The sequence below is a fragment of the Taudactylus pleione genome, unplaced genomic scaffold (genome assembly GCF_031769625.1).
Source record: "Taudactylus pleione unplaced genomic scaffold, aTauple2 ptg000201l, whole genome shotgun sequence".
NCBI classification, from domain to species: Eukaryota; Metazoa; Chordata; class Amphibia; order Anura; family Myobatrachidae; genus Taudactylus; species Taudactylus pleione.
This window is the reverse complement of record NW_028284603.1, coordinates 56,114,762-56,136,119: the sequence shown is the minus strand read 5'-3', so window position 1 is coordinate 56,136,119 and position 21,358 is coordinate 56,114,762. Positions and strand designations below refer to the sequence as shown.

Below are 21,358 nucleotides of genomic sequence, written 5' to 3'. Positions count from 1 at the left end.
ATTAGATATATGTATTTAGTAATGGAGTTGCCGTTTTTGTCAATATTTTTGCTATTTTCCTCCACTCTTTAATGTTGTTGTATGTCTGGGATGTTGTGTGTTTCCAGGGTAACGGAGACCTGTGTGGTGGGCGTCTCCACAATCACATAACCGGCGCGTTGGCAGCGCTGGTTTGGTGCGTGTGTTGATGACGTCATCAGCGGGAGGCCCGTCCCTGGATGGCGCACAGTCCGGTCTGCACGTGGAGATATGTGAGTATAAATGTTGGTGTAATGTTCATATTGTTTGTTTGTACCTTGATGAAGGAGCTATATTAAACGCTCCGAAACGTCGGTGATTGATTCACTACTACCTGTGTCAGCATTTTTTACAGACAGAGTGCCGCCTACATGCTATGTACTATATATATATATATATATATATATAGTTTGGTAAATAGGCGGCATTCCAGAGACTTCTACCTCTGTGAACAAACGTTTTATTTTCAACGTTTTGGGGTTACATTCCCTTCATCAGGAAACACACGCGGGACTGGAGGCGTGGGGGCAAAACATATTCTTGCACCTGGGACCACCACTCTCTAGTTCCGACACTGGGGGGAGGCATTACATGTTTGTGGCATAATACATTATAAAGGGCATTACATGTGTGGCATAATACATTATAAAGGGTATTACATGTGTGTGGCATAGTACATTATAAAGGGCATTACATGTGTGGCATAATACATTATAAAGGGCATTACATGTGTGGCATAATACATTATAAAGGGCATTACATGTGTGTGGCATAATACATTATAAAGGGCATTACATGTGTGTGGCATAATATATTATAAAATGCATTACATGTGTGACATAATATATTAGAAAGGGCATTACATGTGTGTGGCATAATGTATTAGAAAGGGCATTACTGATTTCACCCCCTCCCTGTTACCAACTGCTGTCACTCTCTCCCTGCTGTCACCGTCTCCCTGTCATCCAGTGCTATCACCATCTCACTGTTACCTACTGCTGTCACCCTCTCCCTGTCATCACCCACTGTTGTCACCCTCTCCCTGATACCAACTGCTGTCACTCTCACCCTGCTCTCATCCTCTCCCTGTCACCAATTGCTGTCACCCTCTACCTTTTGTCAATCATTGCTGCCACCCTCACCCACTGCTGTCACCCTGTACCTGTCACCCAGTGCTATCACTCTCTCCCTGTCATCACCTCTTTCCCTGTGACCATCTCCCTGTCATCACCCTCTCCATTATCATCCTCCCTGTTAACCACTGATGTCATCCCCTCCCTGTTACCAACTACTGTCACTCTCTGCCTGTCACCTATTGCTGTCACCCAGTGCTGTCACCCTTTCCATGTTGTCACGAAGTGCTGTCACCCTCTCCCTGTCGTCACCCAGTGCCCTCATCCTCTCACTGTCACCAAGTGCTGTCACCCTATCCCTGAATATGTGTCTTTGGGTATAATTGTAGCTTAGCACCAAGGGTGGTCCTGCTGTATATGGACTTCATACACATTCATGTGGGGCCTATGTGTTTTTTTTGCAAAGCATAAAAGCATAATTATTTTCACGTGGGGGGCTGTGTTTTTTTTATGCATAGCCTATGGGGGTTATTCAATTAGACGTAGGGTTTCCCCTGTGACTAATTACCGTCAAAAATCCCCGCTGCGTGGGGAAAGGCTGTGCAATTAAATAGCCTTTTTCTGTCGCCAAAAAAATCAGGATTTCACAAGGGGCGCCAAAATTTATATCCGCTTACCAAAAAAATTAGGCTTGGGCCGGCCCTGCATAACTTAAGCATTACACACACTATATAAGCCCCTGAGGCGCCATTTTGTGCTTTGATAGGGAGTAAAGAGCTGGATGCATGATAGGAGACAGGAGGATTTTTGGCATATTCTATGCAGCATGGCAGGCAGGAGGGCTGGGGGAGCTCAGCAGAGGCTGGAGGAGGAGGATCAGGAGGTGATTGTCAGGCGGAGTCACAGTCAGGAGGAGGCAGCTTTGTGTGACCAGGAAGCGCAGGAGGAGGATGATGACACAGAGGTGGGGGAGGAAAATGAAGATGAGGGGGAGGATGAAGAGGAGGAGGTGGAGGAGGCTGAGTTTGCTGGCCCTTTGCCTGGGAAGATGCGCAGTGTGCACAATAATCGCTTCACCTATGAAGAAAATTCTGCAATGGTACATGCTATGGTACCTGTGTTCACACGTCTCCTGGGAGAACACGCACACTGTATCCCCTGGCCAGAAAGAAACAAATCTGGCTTGGCATCACAGATGCTGTGACATTCAGTGGCCCCCGCAGACCCTGCGGTGGCTTGGGGGCGCTGGCAGGCAGGGGCGCATAGTGATATAGGTCAGAGGTATATGATATACTGTATAATGGTACTATCACGGCATCCGTGCACCCTTCTTGGCGATACAGCAGGTGATTGGATGAAAGCTGCTGTCCCCGCCCCTAGTGTTGCTCTGCCCCCTCTGATTGGAACTGCTCAGCACTGGCAGTTAGTTGGAGCCCGGCCTTATACATTGAGGCGGCCAGCGGCTCTGGGGACTGTGTAGAGTGGCTCAGCACGGGTCCCAGCTGTTGACAACAACGTCTGCAGGTACAGCCGGGGCCATTGGGTTCATGCTGGGGGATACGGGCAGCAGAGAGGAGGCAGGTAACACGGCACACTGTCGCCGGGTCCATCGGGTTCATGCTTGGGGATATGGGAAGTGGAGCGGAGCAAAAGAGAGGAGGCAGGTGAGATGGCGCACTGCTGCTAGCCCGGTTGCCGTCCTGTGCTTAGCCTGCCCACGTGCTCCCCTGCTCACCTCAGTGACTGGCACTGTCCAGCCCGGCAGAATCCTAACTCCGCCGCCTCTCTTCCTGCTCACCTCCAGACACCATCCTGTCTGCTCTGCACCCTCACACACATTCCCCTCCTCACACCACCCTGTCTGCTCTGCACCCTCACACACATCCCCCCCCTCATACCAATCACCCTGCCTTATCTCCCCTCACACCACCCTGTCTGCTCTGCACCCTCACACATCCCCCCTCACACTAACCACCCTGCCTCATCCCCCCTCACACCACCCTGTCAGCTCAGCACCCTCACACACATTCCCCCCCTCATACAAACCACCCTGCCTCATCCTCCCTTCACACCACCCTGTCTGGGGGAGGGGGCGCCAGAATTTTTTTTTGCAGGGAGGAGCAAAATTTATAGTCACACCACTGGTGACCTTTACAACATGAAGAAGCGTTTCAACGATATATAAAAAGTGTGTGAAAGAGCAAAATGGTGGATGAAGTCCCGCAAGACCGGTGATGGGCATCACACCCAGGCCCGGCGACAGGGGGGACTAGGGACACACCTGAGCTGGGCCCCGAGTGCTCAGGGGCACGATACACCTCTCTGCCACGGGTCCGTGGCTTGTGTAATAACTCCCCCTCCTACACCGCCCCACTGGCCGGCCCTGGCCACAGTCTCTCTTACTTGTACACTGTGTGTGGGCCGCTGGCGGAGGTTGGATGCTTACAGTACACATAACGTTATGTGCGGTGACAGCCTCATGAAGCTGCACAGCTGCGCTGGCCGTCCACCCTGGCCTCCTTTGACATCCACAGAGGAGCGAGCGCCGGGCTCAGCACTGCAGGGAGTCCAGCTGGACAATTAATCACCGACACCTGCCACCACCTGGCACACAGAGAGGCAAGCTCCACCTGTAGGGTCTGGCTGGGCTGCACCGTCCTGCCCTGGTCCTCCACTGTGCACTGTCTTTCCCAGACTGTTAGGGTAAGTCAGTGACATCATGATTGACAGACAGTATTAATTTTACTAAGATTGACAGTGCAGTGTGCCCCCCTAATCACACATATAGGCTGCTCAATTTTTCTTATATAGATTTTTATCTATCTATATATATATATATTATAGCTCTATATATATATATATATATATATATATATATATAAAAATCTAGATAGATCTATATAAATATATATATAAAAATCTAGATAGATCTATATAAATATATATATATATATACTGTGTATATATATATATATATATATATATATATAGATAGATAGATAGATAGATAGATAGATAGATAGATAGATAGATAGTGAATTTGATGTGCAGCTACTTAAATGCTTAAATGTTAATTGGTATCTGTCTAGTTAGTGGTTAAACCAAAGATGTGAATATTTTTCACATTACCCTATTGTGTGGTAATATTACAACTGGTATCCAATCAAGTGATAAATAAATAATTAGACTAAAATTTCAACAGTTTAATAAATAAAGTGTCAGTGCATCTGTGCAAAAAGACATATATTAAGTGAACTAGTGTGTGTGCTAATATCAAACACAAACAATAACTCTCATATAGTCTATTATAATAAATATATAATGACTTATTATTAGGTATATACCATGGAGACAGGTGTCATTTAAATAAAAAAATACAAAATGTATTTGAATTACAACATTAAATAAATAAATATAGGTTTTAAGGGAAATAAAAAATGAAAAGCGCACAATATAAAATCAAAAGCACAATGATGAATACAGTTTAATAAAAACTATTTAATTTTGAGCATGACTAGTGCAAGGTAAAGCAAATAAATAGATAGATAAAAAGAATATGTATATAAGTGGCCAAAGTGCCAAGTGCTTATCTTGTTTAGTAATTTCTTAGGCAAATTCATGTGAGGCAAGCATATGGAGCTTCCAATGCGTTTCGTCTGATCCACAGACTTCTTCAAGAAATGTGGCTCCTTCAGAAATCCTAGGGATATATACCCCACTAATTGGGGTTGAATGGTGATTATTAATGACCTCACTTCCTGTAGGCCAGGTTCTTACCAGAGCTCTAATTCTGGCAAGTATATACATATACATACACAGCCTCATTTGGACCGCTCATATATCTAGATGTATTTGAATATCAGATGTACTGAGAATAATAAACAGGTCCTCCGACTACATGGACTTCTGCCCTTAACTAACGTCACTTCAGTTGATGGTAAACAGGACTTATATTGCCTTGGGAACTACTTCCGCCCATTCCTCTGGCTTCCAATATTCTCGAGGCGCATCACTATTGGCCAACACCCATGCATCCGGTTCGCGTCAATTCCGTCCACATCGTTCTCCCAGTGACGAGGTGCCCGGCCTCGTCATTTCTGCCAGCAGCTAACTGAGGATAACTAGCGTCACGTAATCTCCGCCCTTAGACATGTCCTGGGAGTGTGTTCACACGTGATCCTGCATTACCTCGATAGTGCCTCTACTGCTCATGTCGCTCACTGTATGGTCGCCATCTTTTTGGTTACCTAGAAGCAATTCTGGAAGAATATATTTTTAAGAATTTGTTAGTATATCATTTGTTATAATATCGTGAGGCACTGCAATTAGAAGTCCTTTTAATGTATTTTCATCCAACAGTGTACACACAACTAAACCAGCCTATTATGTATACACACATGACCGCTATTTTTTATATATATGAATAGATAAATAAAAATGTTTAAATCGAAATTGGTTAGTAATCATTACAAGATACCATTATTACTATAATATTTAAGTTGATTATGGCATAATGAGGATAATACTGGATATGTTGGTTTAGGGGATTATTACAGTGTGTAACCCAGCCCATAGATAATAAATCTCCTAGAGACAACATGAAATATAAATGGCAACTGTGTATGATGGCGTGATTTGAAAATATGGATGGATCCAAAGATCAAAATAGCCCACTTATATAAATGACATAATGCACACACAAAATAATTCATGGGTATATTAATGTCATGGTAGCTATCTCTTTAATGTAGCTGATAGTCATAGTAAATCCAAGTATTAGGGATAGTTTTATAAAAGTGGATGTGTCACTAAATATCTTGTGTGATATTCCTCTTTTTCCTTGCATCCTGGTATTAATGCAGGAACAACAATTATTTTTAGTTCTTCTAATCTTCCTTCAAATCTTCCAGGAATCTGTTGTTATGGGAATGGATGATCTTTTCATAGTTGATAGATGATAGTCCACGTGCCATTCTTCCTCTGATTAGGTTACTTCCTTTCACTCTCCTCATTCAGGACCAAGCCTTCTGTATACTTCTCAAAAATCCATCTACAGCACCCGGAATTCCCAGGAGGTCTCCCATCCAAGTACTACCCGGGCCCGACAACTCTTAGCTTCAAGATCGGACGAGATTGGGCGTTGAGAAATAGGTATGGCTGTAGATACCTAAGCGAGTATACTTACCATGATGGGCCCAATGATCATTACCCACTGGTAACTGACATATTTACAAGAAGGGCGCTATCTCGTAACTGTCATTGAATCCATCTGGTATCATGGTTCTCAATTCGAAGATTCAGAACATCTCACGCTGTGATCATTTCTTTTCAACATCTCCTCCTCATTCTCCCATCATTACTTGTTCGATAGCCTTGAAGGCTAATTCCTCTGGGTTTGAATTGTGGTGTAACGTGAAGTGTTTCGAGACAGCGTGTCCCTCTATCTTGTTCTTGATGTTTCCTATATGCTCCTGAATCCTTAGTCTTAACAGTTTTTTGGTCTTACCAACGTATTTAGTCCCACATGAGCATTCAAGTAAATATATGATTGATGTAGAGTATTCTGTTTAATGTTATATTCTTTAGTGCCTTTAGAGTTTGAAGATTGATGTAGAGTATTCTGTTTGATTTTATATTCTTTAGTGCCTTTAGAGTTTGAAAATACCCTTCTTTGTGGGTGTACATACCTGCAGATGTTACATTTCCCACATTTGTAGCAGCCCATGCACTTGGGCAAAGCTCCTTTCCCTTGTGTTTTGACAGTCCTCATCATGCTTGGTGCCAAGATGTCCTTAAGGTTGCAAGCTTTTTCTAAAATGATTGGAGGCCTTGGAGGGAGAATGTTCTTTAATACTGGATCCATTAACAAAATGTTCCAGTGTTTCGTAAAGACAGTTTTAATCTTCCTTTCATGTCCGTTATAAGTCATAATGAATGGTGTCACCTCATTCCCTTGCATTTTTTTATTTTTGTATTCCAGGAGTGTCGCTCTTTCCAGATTCTTAGTTCTTCCTGCTGCTTCAGTTAGTAACTTTTCTGGATAGTCTTTAGATCTGAAACGATAAGCATAGAGTTGTATTTGTTCCTCACACATACTTGCTGTACTACAATTACATTTTATTCTGTAGAATTGTGAGTAAGGTATATTGTCCCACTATTTTTTCAGATGTCCACTCTTATAGTGTAGATAGCTGTTGCAATCTACTTCCTTAATAAAATTCTTCATAACTATTCCATTCCCTTCTCCTGTTAAAATCAGATCTAAAAATTCAATGGATCTCATGTCCATTTTATGTGTGAATTTTAAGTTCATGTTATTGGTACCAATGTGGGTTAAAAATTAATTAAAAACTTCTGTCCCTTCCCATATTATTAAAATATCATCTATGTATCTTTTATAAAGGATGACATTTGCCTTATATGGGTTATTATTGTAGATGAAGTTTTTCTCCCACTGGCCCATGAACAAGTTAGTGAAACTGGCAGCAAAGGTCGTCCCCATTGCTGTTCCACATATTTGATGGTAAAATTTGTCTAAAAATTTCAAATAATTGTGGTGCAGGATAAAAGATATTAAATCACATAAAAATTCCCTGTGTGGAGTGCCGATGGTTAGATCTCCTTCAATAAAATCCCTGCATGCATGAATCCCTTTTGAGTGCTCTATGCAGGTATATAGAGATTGCACATCAATAGTTGCCCATCTATACGAGTCCTTCCAAGTGATTTTCTCCATCATTTGTAATACACTTGTTGTATCTTTCAAATATGATTGAAGCTCTATTACATATTTGCATAAAAACATGCATAAAAACAGATCCACATATTCTGAAAGATGTGAAATTAGGGAGTAGATCCCTGCTATTATGGGTATTCCTGGGGGTTCTATTAAAGACTTGTGAATTTTTGGCAGGAAATAGAAAATGGGGGAGATGGGTCTGGTCTGTAGGAGATACTGAAATTCTTTTTTGTTAAAAATGCTTTTATGTAGACCAAACACCAATATTGGCCTCAATTCTTCAATGTATTCCTCTAATGGGTCTTTCTCCAAAACTATGTACGAGGTTTCATCCCCTAAGAGCCTTGTGGCTTCTTTGAGATAATATGACCTGTTCATAATGACCAGACCCCCCCCTTTGTCAGCTTGTTTTATAATGATCTCATGATTCTTATCCAGTTTCTTCAATGCTTCCTTTTCCCTATTCATCAAATTCTGAGTTGTTGTTGGTTGTGGGTCTTCTTCACAGAGATCTTTTTTGACTAGGTCATAAAATATATTTATATGACTGCCTTTGGATTCAAGTGGATAAAACTTAAATTTTGGTTTTAGACCTGATTTGGATTCTCTTGCATTGTAATTATTTATTATAGCATCATCTTTCCTCATGAAGTGCCTTTTTAATGTTACATTTCTCATGAATTTGTTGAGATCTATAAATGTTTGAAACTTATTTTTCCTTTTGCAGCTTCTCCCTCCTACCACCCAGTTTTCCTCTTCTTCTCTTTCTCTTCTTTTCATCGGTGACACTAATCTCGTATGTGTGTATATATATATATATATATATCTATATATAGATAGATACATATATCTACACACACACACACACACATATATATATATATATATACATACATCTTGCTTCTGTCACGGCTTGGCGTGCGCTTGGACCCGGAGTGGAGTCGGATGAGGAATGAGGACTTGTTTGCTGGTACTTGAAGGCAGCCGGCCTTAGGGGAGTATGACTCATGAAGCAGTGGCACGCGACAGGATCAGAACCAGGCTGCGAGACACTGGCGGAACTTAGAGACCCGGGGTAGGCTGGGTATAGCAGGTAGATGGGATCAGGAGACAGGTAGTAACAGGAGCAAACTGCACCAAGGCTGAGAGGGGAGTCTGCAGAAACACACTGGTACTGACACTTTAAATGAGCAAAGGAGCACAGAGAACTAGCTCACAGCATACGCTGTGATAGACGTTGCACTGGCAACTAAAGAGCCTCTGGACAGCCCTTTAGTACCCTCAGGTAGTGCAGGATTGGTTGCTAGCCTCCCCAGCCCAGACTGAACCTGATTGGCCAGAAAAGACATGTGACCCAAATCCAAGATGGCCGCGCCCAGTGGTCACAGCATGGAAGCTCTGCCAGTCTCAGCCCCTCTCACCTGCCTCCAGATGGAAGCCCTTGGTCTGCGGAGACTCACAGCACCAAGCGCTATTCTCCAGGAACCTGCACCTCTGCTGGAAACACCATGCCACAGCGCCCGGAGCGGTAAGCGCCGCGATCTCAGCAGCCTGTCACCCCTGGTCGTGACAGTACCCCCTCCTTTAGGAGTGGCCTCTGGACACTTCTTGGGTTTACCAGGATTCTCAGAGTGAAACTTAAGCACTAGGCGAGGAGCGTAGACATCCTCAGCTTTCACCCAGCAACGTTCTTCGGGACCGTAACCTTTCCAATCCAGTAGATATTGGAGTTGCCCATAACGAAAACGAGAGTCCAGGACCTATTTGATCTCGAACTCTACACCCCGCTCAGTCAAGACTTTGGGGGAGCATGGCAGAGTCTTGCGAAAGCGATTCAGGATGAGAGGTTTCAGCAGGGAAATATGAAAGGAATTTGGTATTTTGAGGTAGGACGGAAGTTTTAATTTATAGGCTACTGGATTGATCACTTGAACAATGGGAAAAGGACCGATGAAACGAGGAGCAAATTTCATAGACGGCACTTTAAGGCGAAGATTCCGAGTGGATAGCCATACTAAGTCACCTGTTTTTAGGTTGGGCACCGCTCTCCTTTTTTTGTCCGCTGTTAATTTATATCGAAGAGAGGCTTTTTGTAAGGAGGAATGGACCTGAGTCCAAATCTGAGACAATTTCTGTAGGGTGGAGGTCACTGCTGGTACATCGAAGACTGGCAATTCTTGAAACTCTGGTACTCTGGGATACAGTCCAAAAACTACAAAGAATGGGGTTTGCCCCGTAGATGAATGATAGGAGCTGTTATGGGCAAATTCAGCCCAGGGTAAGGTGTCCGCCCAGTTGTCTTGTGATGAAGACATGTGAATTCTTAAGAAAGTCTCAAGGTCTTGATTGACCCTCTCTGTAGACCCGTTAGACTGAGGATGGTAAGCTGTTGAAAAATTCAGTTTGATTTGAAAGATAGAACATATAGCTCTCCAAAATCTGGCTACGAACTGTACCCCTCTATCAGAAACAATCTCAGTTGGAAGTCCATGGAGACGGAAGATGTTGTCGACGAATAACTGAGCCAACTCTGGAGCAGACGGCAACTTCTTGAGGGGAATGAAATGAACCATTTTGGAGAAACGATCCACTACTACCCAGATGGTGGTAAACCCATTAGAAACAGGTAGATCCGTTACAAAGTCCATGGAAAGGTGTGTCCAAGGATGGGTTGGTACTGACAGAGGTAGGAGTGTGCCGGCAGGAACCTGTCTGGATGTTTTATGTTGAGCACACTGTGGACAGGAGGCGATAAAAGCTTCAATTTCCGACTTCATAGCAGGCCACCAGTATGATCGTTGCAGGAATTCCAAGGTCTTGCGTATGCCCGGGTGTCCGGCAAAACGAGAGGTATGAGCCCACTTCAAAAGCTGCTTGCGCATATCTGAGGCCACAAATGTCTTCCCGGGAGGAGGTTGAATGCAAGTGGTAGTGAATACTCTGGAGTCTAGAACTGGAGTTTCCTTATGACTTTCGGAAGATGCGTCGGAGGAGAGTGATCGAGAGAGGGCATCTGCTTTTTGATTTAGTGAGCCTGGGCGAAAAGTTAAAGTAAAATTGAAACAAGAAAAAAATATTGACCATCGAGCCAGGCGGGAACTCAGGCACTGAATATTTTTTAGGTATAGGAGACTCCGATGATCTGTATAAACGGTGATGGGATACATCGCGCCCTCAAGAAGATAACGCCACTCTTCAAAAGCTAGTTTCACAGCCAATAATTCCTGCTCTCCAATGGGATAATTCTTTTCTGCTTGGGAAAATTTCTTTGAGAAGAAGCCACAGGGATGAAACTTGCTATCCTCGAGTTTCTGGGATAGTACTGCCCCTACCGCTTCAGAAGAGGCGTCTACCTCAAGAAAGAATGGGTAGTTAATGTTGGGTTGTCTCAGCACGGGGGCGGAAATGAAGGCTTGCTTTAAGAGTTGAAAGGCAGTTTCAGCCTCTGGAGGCCATCGGGATGGATTTGCCCCCTTGCAAGTTAGGGCGGAAATGGGTGCCATGAGAGTGGAAAATCCTTTGATAAACCTTCGATAATAATTTGCGAAGCCCAAAAATCTTTGTACTGCCTTCAAAGAATTCGGACGAGACCAATCCAATATTGCCTAAACTTTCTGGGGATCCATTTCAAGGCCGGCACCTGAAACGATGTAACCTAAAAAGGGAACTGAGGGAACTTCAAATACGCATTTTTCAGCTTTGCAGTACAGGTGGTTCTTTCGTAGGCGAGTTAACACCTCCTTGACTTGGGATCGATGTCTGACAATGTTGGAGGAGAATATCAGAATATCGTCGAGGTATACTACCACAGAGATATATAATAAGTCCCGAAAGATCTCATTCACACAGTTTTGGAACACAGCAGGAGCGTTACAGAGACCAAAAGGCATTACCAGGTATTCAAAATGCCCGTCTCGAGTATTGAATGCTGTTTTCCATTCGTCCCCGGCTCGTATCCTAATGAGATTGTAGGCTCCTCTTAAATCCAGCTTGGTAAAAATAGTAGCACCTTTTACTCGATCGAAAAGTTCAGTAATGAGGGGTATCGGGTAGCGATTTTTGATGGTTATATCGTTTAAGCCCCTGTAATCGATGCAAGGACGCAGGCCTCCATCCTTCTTAGATGCAAAAAAGAATCCTGCCCCTGCCGGTGAGGAGGATGGTCGAATGAACCCCTTTTGCAGGTTCTCCTGGATGTATGCTGACATGGCTTCAGTCTCGGGTAGGGAGTGGGTAAGTACGACCTCGCGGAGGAGTTTTGCCAGGAATCAACTCAATAGGACAGTCCCACTCCCGATGAGGAGGCAGAATATCGGCTCTGGTCTTACAGAAGACATCGGAGAAGGAGTGATACTGGTAGGGAATTGGAGTAGTGGTTGCAATGTAACTACCTTTGATGGGTTTGATTTGAGGAAGGCAGGATACTTGACAAGTCTCTCCCCAGGACAAGATCTGCATGGTGCCCCAGTCAATATTGGGGGAGTGCTTGCGTAACCAGGGGTATCCAAGGATGACCTCATGGGAGGCTTTGGGAATTACTAGGAATCGGATAGTTTCAGTGTGGAGAGCTCCGATACGAATTGGCACAGGAACGGTACGTTGAGAGACGATTCCGTTGGTAATCTGAGTGCCATCTACAGCAGATAGAGTGATGGTGTGGTCGAGAGAGGAGACAGGAAGCCGGATCCTCTGGACAAGTTCAGCGGTGATAAAATTTTCAGCGGCCCCTGAATCGAGGAGAGAAAGAACAGTTTTAGAACCAGTGGAGATCTCAAAAGTAATGGAGAGGGTAGATTCATTTTTTGACGGAGACGGAGACATCACTCCTAACCTGGTGTCTCCGGCACAGATTAGGATCGGGAGTTTCCCGGACGACGTGGGCAGGCTGCAACCATATGACCGGTCTCCCCGCAGTACATGCATAGATTTTCTCGTCGGCGTCTTTGCCGTTCTTCTACCGTGAGGCGGGCCCGGTTAATCTGCATGGGTTCGTCACCCACAGGTTCAGACGGAGGGAGGGTTGGAGTAGTGGTCGGCCGGAACCTAAAGCGATCTCCCCTAGTTTTTTCACGCTGGCGTTCTCTGTACCGCAAATCCACTTTATTGCAATGGGAGATAAGCTCATTGAGGGTAGCCGGCGGATCACGAGTGGCGAGGTCATCTTTTATGCGATCTGTCAATCCATTCCAAAAGGTGGAAGTCAGGGCTTCTTCATTCCATTTTAGTTCCGAAGCCAGCGTTTGAAATTGAATGATATACTGACTGACTGGTCGGTTCCCTTGGCGAAGTCGCAGGATTTCCGTCGCCGCGGAGGTTGTTCTGCCGGGCTCGTCAAAAATCCTCCGGAAGGACGTGAGGAATCCAGAGTAGTTGTCTAGTAACGGGTCGGACCTCTCCCAGAGAGGCGAAACCCAGTCCAGGGCAGAACCGGTCAGTAGAGACACTATATATGCCACTTTGGATTTTGGAGATGGAAAGTTTGCAGGCTGTAGTGTGAAGTGGACGTCACACTGGTTGAGAAACCCTCGGCACAACTTGGGGTTCCCGTCAAACTTATTGGGAGTCGGAAGGTGCAAATGAGATGGTGCAGGTGGAACAGGAACAGCTGGAGCTGCTGGCTGGTTGGTGGCGGCAGGCAAATTAACAGTAACCAGGGAAGCTTGCAGCGTATCCTGACGAAGAGACATTTCCTGCAGGAACCGAGCCATTTGGGCTGAGACGCCTCTAGTCCCTATAGGCGACTGGCGATACCCTGGAGCAAGTCGGCCCTCAGATCCTGTCCACTGGCCGAATCCATCTGGCCAGTGCAAACTGTCACGGCTTGGCGTGCGCTTGGACCCGGAGTGGAGTCGGATGAGGAATGAGGACTTGTTTGCTGGTACTTGAAGGCAGCTGGCCTTAGGGGAGTATGACTCATGAAGCAGTGGCACGCGACGGGATCAGAACCAGGCTGCGAGACACTGGCGGAACTTAGAGACCCGGGGTAGGCTGGGTATAGCAGGTAGACGGGATCAGGAGACAGGTAGTAACAGGAGCAAACTGCACCAAGGCTGAGAGGGGAGTCTGCAGAAACACACTGGTACTGACACTTTAAATGAGCAAAGGAGCACAGAGAACTAGCTCACAGCATACGCTGTGATAGACGTTGCACTGGCAACTAAAGAGCCTCTGGACAGCCCTTTAGTACCCTCAGGTAGTGCAGGATTGGTTGCTAGCCTCCCCAGCCCAGACTGAACCTGATTGGCCAGAAAAGACATGTGACCCAAATCCAAGATGGCCGCGCCCAGTGGTCACAGCATGGAAGCTCTGCCAGTCTCAGCCCCTCTCACCTGCCTCCAGATGGAAGCCTTTGGCCTGCGGAGACTCACAGCACCCAGCGCTATTCTCCAGGAACCTGCACCTCTGCTGGAAACACCATGCCACAGCGCCCGGAGCGGTAAGCGCCGCGATCTCAGCAGCCTGTCACCCCTGGTCGTGACAGCTTCCTTGAAGTATAGGATCATTGATTTTGTACCTCCCTTATCTAGTGGAGCCGGTAGATCTCTTCGCGTGTTACAAACGGAATCTCGATGGGTCCACAAATTGGATACTCTTACCCCTAAGGGGTTAAATGAACAATTAGGCCTACACTGCTTTTTGTAGACCAATAGTGTATATGCCTCCCTTTTTCTATAAATAAGTCCATTGGATGCTGATTATGGGCCATACTTAAGCGAGTTCTATTCACACCTTTTTCCATAATAATTATGCCTAATTGATCCACATTCCCTTTGTCCAGTGAATTGCTCCTCAGTCTTTGCTCTTTGTAATGCTCTATTCCTATACAATAATCTGCTGCTGTAGAACAGCACATACCAGTATTCTGTGACATAAATTGCACTGAGTTCAAATGTAGGAATGTTTTGGCATGCTGGGATGTGTTGTGCTACAGCATTTATTTATTTTTTTTAAATAAGAAAAAATGAAAAAATAATGTTAGGAAGTGTAAATAGTTTCTAACTTAGTATTATTATGTTTGTGAGCTTAGTTAGCTCAGAAGGGCCATTGCACTGTTTCATTCACAAACAGAGTATTTTTAGTGGTGCATTTTATTTTAATGCCCTTTTTTTGGGTTCACTGTAAAAAAATATAAGATGAACATGTAATTGTCCAAACAATAATGTCTTGTATTGTTCCACAGCTGCTCCAGGGAGGAAGCATTCTTCATCACAAAGGCCTCATGCACGTGTGGAAGAACATGCTGCAGGTATGTGCTGAAATAGAAATGCAGGAAACACAACACATTAGTATGTACCTTAGCATGTACAGAGGAAATAGCCCCAAAGCAAACACGCTTTCTATAGGCGACTAGAATAAGATGTAAATCATCTTAACTTTACGGATTTATCTCATGTCGCCACAATCAGAACTTAATTCTGCTACAAAAAAGCTGTGTAGCCCCCCCCCAACATTTCAAACAGTAAAATAATAATCCTTACCTTTTTTTAGGTCCATCACATCCACCAACTCCTCAAATGGAAACCATTAAATATGTCATTAATAAAATTTCTAGTGCTAACAGAGTGGCAGAGGGCACACGCATTAGAATGGCTAATAATATTGATTTAAGGCTGCTTCACCTTACTCAGGCTGTTCGGTCACATACTGAGGCACTTATAAACCTTCACACAGAATGAGGAGCACAGAGGGCCCTAGTAAAGCCAACATCAGGTTCCACTATTAGTAGTTTGTTTTACTACTTCACTAAGTCCATCACCTACCACTCTACCCAGGCGTAGTCTACGCACACGTGGTGGTGTAGTTAAAGGCAAAGTTATAGCTGCATTTGGTTCAGTGGACTAAATTTTAATTTCACTTTTGTTACAGTATGTTACAGACAGTATGTTTCAAAATCCTGTTTTGCATTTTTTTACAGAAAATTAGTTTGTTTTTCCAAAAGATATAGACATATATATATATACACATATATTTGTAGAAATTGATGAAAATGTAAATGTTCTCAGTGAACTGAGTTTAACCATATTGTTGCAATATTGTTGTATTAGCAAAATAAAAACACGTTACAGTGCATTAACTGTGACAAAGGCTATATCTTTGAATTTCCTAATCATTTAATCCTAAGCAAATGAATACAATATTAATTGAAATGGTGTTTGTTAATTTTAGAACAAAAACACATTCCAAACACTGTTGGGCAAAAAAGAAGGTATGTCATGCAGTTTTTCCACTGGTTCCAGCTCAGACCCCTGTGTCATGTACAGTACATACATTTGAAATAATGTGTTTGTAGGCATACAACTTTTACACATCTATACACATACACATTCTCTTACATTGTATCCTGAAAAACTTACGTGAAAACTACTGCTGTATGATCCTCTGTCGAACCTCATTCCCACCCTCTGTATTGACCACGTCCTCTGATGTTAAAGGGTCCGGCTCCTCCACAACTGCTGCAATGTCCCCAAGGTCATCATGGCCTTGCCCAAGGGCCATGTTATGGAGCATGCAGCACGACTGGATGGTGTCACACACTTTACGCACATCGTAAAGGAGTATGCCAGCCGACCGGCCCAAACATCGAAAGGTATGCTCTATTACTGATCTTGTAGCAATGTGTATATTGTTGTACCGGTGCTGTGAAAGGCCTCATGGTTACAACAGAGGTGTCATGAGCCAAGTCTGACACCCATATCCTGAGCCACCTAAATTATGAAAGAGGGAGTCAAATTATTTAAATTAAACAAAAAAAAATAGCATTGTAAGAAGACAAACACTTTGAATCCATGTAAAGGAAAACATAGTACTAATTGCATTACTGGCCTTTTTGGAATCCAAAAACCATGGTAACACATACACATTCTATGAGTACAGCAATAGAGAGAAACACACAGCAGATACAAATTTAGTGTAAAGTAATAGTAACTTGACAAATAACATACCAAGTAGCCAGCCCTCTGGCATGTGTCCTGGTTGAAACCTCTCCCACAGGGCTGACTGGCACAGAATATAGGCATCATGGCAAGACCCAGGGTAACCTGCCACCACACTGTGAATCTTGAGGTTAGCATCACAGACCACCTGAGGGACTGGTAGCCATATCTATTGACATGGCTACCTTAAGTGCGGCAATTTGATCCCAATGTGGGTGCAGTCTATGGCTCCCAGCACATTAGGCAATGCTGAGAGCCGATAGAAAGCTACCATAAGGTCCAGCCACTCATACTCACAATGTGGGAATGAGATGTATGTTTGCCACAACTTCTTCAGGGCAGATAACACTTGAGATAAATGCATAGAGAAAGTGGTTTGTGTAATCCCCAGCACTCTAGCACTCACTGACTGAAATGAGCCAGTGCCAAAAAAATGCTGGGCACACATTAATGTATGCAGCCCAGACACTGCATAGTTGCTACCAGCCAAAGGCTCCAAATCATCTCTCACCTGCTCATATAGGGCCATGAGGTTTGTGCGGTTCAATCTAAATAACTGAACCACCTCATGATCTGAGAGGGAGTCCAGATCCATTGTTAGTCGATAACCTCACTCGCAACGAAGTACATTAAGGACCTGGATCTGGTGATACTCCTGCGCAGCTCCTCCATAGAAAGCAAGCCACAAGCATACAGCTCCAATGAAGACTGTACAAACTCCATTTCTCCAACCTCACAGGTGCAATGGCTGTTGGTGTGGTTTATATAGGCATGTGATGATGATGATTTATGGACTTCACATGGGTTAATTAGCCATTTTTTTGGGGGGGAGGGGGAATGTTATTAAACTCACCTATCTGAACCTGGTCTAAAGTTCTGGCGAATTTTAGTCAAGTTTGGGTTGTGATTTTGAAACTTGCAACCTATTACCTTTGGAGAGTAGTACATTTAGAATGGGAAAACATTTGGATGCGAGTTGACAATTTGCGATTTGGGGTAAAAAGAGAAAATTGTGAAAAGCCTGTTCTCGCTCTCTTACATTTGTGATTAGCCAAAACATACAAATTTACTTCAAACCCGCAAAAAAACGAAATCACGACCTTTTATATTAGGCCCCATGTGTGCTCAGAAATAACAGCAAAATATTGCCAGTTTGTAAAAGAATATGTTTTGCTGTCTATGATGCAGGGTTTTAATATAGTACTTTGGGCCTGATTCACAGTAGCACACAAGTTCTCTGCACGCTAAATGCTGATGTTTGGCCATATGCAGTGTTGCATGCATCTATGATACCGCATTGCCCCTATCCATCACCTTGTGGAAGTAGCAGTTATCACTATCAGTGCACTCTTGCAGCAGCCCTGTACCTGTTGCAAGAGATCCCTCCGATATCCAATAACTTTTCACTGGGCGATTTCCGCCTGCATGCCCTTGCTCAAGTAAACCGATGCGAGTACACCCCATTACCACCCACCTACGCCAATTCAGCTGCAAGTGGAGATGCAACTGAGATGTATGTTAGCTACAAAGTACAAGATCCAGCTATAAAGGACTTGCATGCAACACTACATCAACTCCGCTGTGTATTTCTTTTTATACATACAGTACTGTAATACAATTTTGTCAAGATTGTGGAACTTTGTTAGAGTTAGACATTGATTCAAATTGCAGGTTTTTTTTGGCCTCAACTTACTATTTTTTTTTATTTAGTGTGCATGTGCTTTTTTTGCAATGCACGGCTGTTTTTTCCTGGTAAGCAGCACTTGTGACTACCTATGGCAAGGAGGCCTGGATGGAGGGCAGCAACGATGCCGCCGGTCTCAATATCGACAGATAGGAGTACTTATTTGCCACTTGTTCCACACCAGAGCGTCTGTTTCACTGGCTTGCTGGAGCAAGCACATACAGCCTAACAGAGACCCCGCTCACAGAGGCCCAGCACGGCCCAGGACTCACATGGGAGACTGGCGTTCAGCTGACCACGACCGTCCGGAGCTGACTCTCCTGGTCCTCTATCCATGGCCTGGCAGTAACACCGCACTCATTAGCCATCGGAATCACCATGCTAAACACTCAGACCTCTGTTAAAGAGGACTGTACTGCAATGAGTATCAAGGGATCTCTCCCATATACTGTTACATCAATCTTATTCCTAAAAAGGATTACCATCTCAGCGTATCTGCGCTCTATTTAAACAGCTGTGGAACCCATATTACACCTCTTTTGTTACAGTCAACACTGGAGACTTTGTTTCTATTTGAGACTATTATTCACCATCTTGTTTTGCAATCAGCATCACTGAGGTTTCAATTTAGGGTTCTTTGCTACCAGTTATTACCAGTCATCAAGCTCTCATATAATTGTTTTTATTGATTGCAATGTGTTATTATTCATTTACTCCCTGGAGCATTTAGTTTTGTCTTTGTTCATGTGTAATATATTATATTATATTAACTTTATCCTCTGAGTTTACTCACCACAGGTCTCCATCAGGCTACAAGGTGTTTTTGCCTACCTGAGGTAGCCTGAGGGGTTCCTGTGTTGAGATGAATCTGACATGCTTCAGTGATAGGATCCGTAGAAGACAGGAAATTTAAAAAAATTATGAGAATGGCACTTCCAATGTGTCAAGTCATACTAATTATGACCTGTTGAGGAATTTTAACTCACTTGAGGACTTAATGAAAGCAGAGGTAAGACACTGGCAGGATAAAACCACCCTACAAAAATACCTGGAGAATAATAAGATCCCCAGAGGTTTGCGTATTTTTAAAACCCTCTCCTTTGGTGAAGATGATAAACTACAGGATAAATGGAATGCAATTCTTGATAGATGCTCCTTTTCTTTAATGGAGCTACTACTTGAGTATAGAGAATCTAAATTAAGATCATTAGAACCAGAGATCACAAAAATTCAGGAGCAACTGACTAAATATAAGGATGAAGTAATATTCAAAGAATGTGAACTATTGATTAATAAAAGATTAGAACAATATGGAGGAGAAATTATAGAAAGAAAAGAGAGAAAATTTAAGAGAGACCTCTTAGATTATGGTGCAAATAAAGTGAGAACTTTTCACCAAAATAAACCCTGTATCACATTAAGAAGGTACTGGCCCTCTAATGCCCCTCCCAATGATAAGACTACGTTTTTCAAACCCCATATCTACAGGGATAGAGATGTGACTACCAACTATTCATCTAAAATGGACCTAGTTCATTCCGAAAGGATTGATAACCCCTCTGGAACTAGACCTCGTGACATATCCAACAGGAATCACAAACTTTGCACTCCAATATACAGGTCCCCATATAGAATGGGCCCCCCATCTTCTTTTTTAGGGAAAGAGAGGGGGGAGAGAAGAGAGATGAAAAGGAACAACCGAGATCACTTAAGCCAATTTCTTCACCGCAACAAATACGAAACTCTAGCACATTCCTAAAAAGAGCACGAATGTCTGATTTAGACCTAGAGGAAGATGAGGGAGAGGCAAACTCAAACTCAAAGGGACAACAAAGAAATGACAAACACAGACAAAACCAAGGGGTGTTTACAACTTATCTTCCAAACAATTAACTGAACAACTAACTGTATTATCTAAAAGTCTTCATTTTTCCCCCACCACCCAGCCGAACTTCTTTGAGCTCTTTGTAGAACTCAATCGCTACATTAGAAGTCTGTGTAGAAAGAGATATTTCACTGTGAAACCATTAAATAAAAATCAAATTGAAGGTGAACCTGTCATACTTGACGAATCAGACAATATTGGATTAGAGATTCTGAACAAACTCCTTGAGGAGAATGGCTCACTTATCAATACTTCTATTGAAACTCCAATCTATGATATTAATAGGAAGAATATAGAGAACAAATTTAAAAAGGCACAGTTTTTTCAAATCCATAATAAAACCAGTGCCATAGACACCTTCTACAATGTAACATTAGAAGGTTTCACAAATTGTGCAATAAATCAATACATCCCTGTTTATATAAATTGTCCAATAAAGAAAGACAAGCCATTAAATCTCTATCACATGACCACTCTCTTACAATAAAAGCCGCAGACAACGGTGGAGGCGTGGTGGTGCAAGATACATCAGATTATCTAATTGTCTGATTGTAATTTTTACCGCCCATTAGATAAAGCCCCCACTCCCTAATTTCAAAAGGATCTAAAAATTCTACTACTAAAGGCCATTTCTGATGGTGTTTTGACGAAAGAGGAGTTTGACTTCCTCTATCCCTTACACCTCATCACTCCCACTTATTATCACCTACCTAAAATTCACAAGACACTACACAATCCACCTGGATGTCCCATTATTTCTGGTATTGGGGGTTTAACTTCAAATCTTTCATTTTATGTTGATTCCTTTCTACAGCCACACGCTGTTTCTCTACAGTCCCACATCATAGACACTAGACACTTTCTAACCCTGGTAGAAGGATTAAATTGGAAGGACAATTATCTATTTGTGACCTGTGATGTTCAGGCACTCTACACCAACATGCCCCATACACAGGGAGTTGCTAATGTAGATTTGTGCCTTAAAGATGGGGGAACCGCAGATAAACAGCGTGAATTTCTATTGGC

The 21,358-nt window shown here is 43.4% G+C and overlaps 1 pseudogene; it reads right to left on the bottom strand.

The window, feature by feature from the left end:
- Window positions 1-6,138: 6,138 nt before the first annotated feature.
- On the bottom strand, window positions 6,139-6,256 carry LOC148518420 (5S ribosomal RNA; annotated as a pseudogene).
- Window positions 6,257-21,358: the final 15,102 nt, after the last annotated feature.